Below are 2,513 nucleotides of genomic sequence, written 5' to 3'. Positions count from 1 at the left end.
TTGTGGGATCCTGCTGCCTTAACCACCATACCACCACCTGGCCCTTTCATGTCTCTTATAAGGGTAGGGTACTGATCTCATCCATGAGGGCCCTACCATTATGACTTCATCTAATTCTAATCTTCCAAAGGCCCCACCTCCCAATACCATCACAATGTGCAGTAGGATTTCGATCTAAATTTGGGAAGAGAGGAGCATAAACATTACAGAACAGTATTAATTCATTATGAGACCCAAATTACAAGCAACAAAATTCAATTCCTACATGACTGGGCAGAGTGGAAATGAACTGTTGGACATGAAGAGAGGATAGGATGTAACCTGATAATACTAAAAGCCCCTGACCAACCTAGAGTGATTCTGGTTGATAATGTATCCATACAGAGGAAAGGAAATACAGTATGTAGTCAGTAAAATGACGGTCACCATTTTCGGAGGTCTTAGATCCAACTACATTTGAGGTTCTACCCAGGACTCCCTAGTTAAGTGAGGGACTTAATGATTTTCTTCTTTTATTTCAGCCAGTTTCAATTGGATTTCTTCCCAGGCATCTGGAAGAGCCTGAAAGGATGCATCAATTTTTCCACCCTTGTTGGAAAGCAGATTTTCCCATCCAAGAGTACTATGCATTCACATGAGTTATAATGAACTGTAAAATATACATGAAAAGCATACATGCTGTTAAATTAAATGAAGCCCAGGCTCCTTAACTCTGTTAAGCCAACTTGTTTCAAGTTGTTAAATCAGCCTCTGGCAGAAATATTTAACAGTACCAGAATTGTGCAATAGAAGTTTTTGTAAAATAACCATCTATAAAGTGCCATATGATGTAGTGCAGGAGGAAGCACATAACACGCTCTTCAATGTTGTCTTTCCAAAAACAAAACCTGACATGGATCAAGCTTCTAGACTGAAATATAGTTTATAGAAAACATAGTAGAAACACTTCAGTATGAAACTGTTCGTGTCCTTCCCAGATGAAATAAGCTTGCTGCTGGAAGCATTAACTGCTCAGGAAGCCCCTGCCTTTGGAGAATTGCCTTTGGCCAAAAGTGGGCTCTTTTGCCCAAGAGGTTACCACACCCACTCACTCAGGGCAGCCTGCAGACTGCTTGACATTGTGTACTGTGGGCTGGCTCCAGCCCCAGAGGGAAATTAGTTTAGTGGGGCCTGAGCTCCCTCTGGCTTCAGGCTAATCTCCAACAGAGACTTGATCCTCAGCGATTTCCCTTCTCTGTCTTGCTTCCCTTGCTGTTTTAAGAACCAGAGTATAGAACTCAACCTTATCTATAATGAGCTCAATTCTACAGGTAAACTAATCCAATTTCTTCAACAAATGTAAGGAAAAAGAGAGGAGGAAATTTTAGAGTCAAGGGTATTTAAGAGTCACTTCAAAAGAATGTAACATGTGACTATTGCATCCAAGTAAACAAACCAGAAAAGGACATTTATGAATCATTGGGGAAAGTTGAAGTTTGATAACATGGAACTGTTGATACACTTTAGTTATATTCTTTGGCTTATTTTTTAAAGTCCTTTTTAAAAAAATTTTATTTACTCATTCATTTATTTTTATTTGACTGGAAAGAAACACAGTGAGAGAGAGAGAGAAAAACTAAGAAAGCTAGCCTCCAGGTCTGGGACTTGAACCGTTTCCGCCATGTGGGAGTGTCCAGTGCCTTAACCACCACAGCACCTGCTAGTCCCCTAAAGTCCTTATTTTAAGGGCTATAAAATAACAAACCACAAGTAGAATGGAATAATTCTAAAGTTTGCTTTAAAATAACCCAGAAGTGGGGTTGGGTAGTGGGTAAGAACAAAAATAAAACAAGAGAAAGCATATGTTGATAATTGTTGACATAAATATAAAGAATTCTAGCCCCAACATTGAACCCCTAGAAAATCATAGTCCTATCACCAATATGTGATGTCACAGTGCAACATCTATGCAAATTGATTATTGACTCACTTTGATTCTCTTTCTCTAGGTCTCTTTAAAAATAGATCATTCATTCCTAGGGTTTAGGCATCCCACCCCAATAATTAAATTCACTTATTTAACTCTGAAGTCATGACTGTTCATCTTTTAAAACCATCAAGTTCTCAAGTTGATTTTTAGAATACCTTACTTCTTAAGAAAAAACTGACTTTTACGAGAAAGGTATATAACTTCCAAGACGTTCATCCAGTGATGTGTGGATAAATGGAGCTTCCCAAGGAAAAATGTTCTGATGTGTAGCGATTGCCGGTTTCCATGGCGTTACCTCTCCCCTGTGACCTCATGACCTATTTAGAGCTGTCAATGTGATATCACTCAGTGTGGAGCTCTGCAGAGATGCTCACGTTGCCTTCACGAGCAGTTACAGTCAGCACTCCCCGGGCACGGCGTCTGTTCCATGCCATTTTAAAATTAGTTTTAACGGGAACTGGCAGGTGGCATGGTGGTTAAAGCGCTGGACACTCCCACATGGCTGACCATGGTTCAAATCCTGGACCTGGTGGCTTGCTTTCTC

Source organism: Tupaia chinensis, unplaced genomic scaffold, assembly GCF_000334495.1.
Source record: "Tupaia chinensis unplaced genomic scaffold, TupChi_1.0 Scaffold145561_1, whole genome shotgun sequence".
NCBI lineage: Eukaryota > Metazoa > Chordata > Mammalia > Scandentia > Tupaiidae > Tupaia > Tupaia belangeri.
This window is presented reverse-complemented; position numbering follows the sequence as displayed.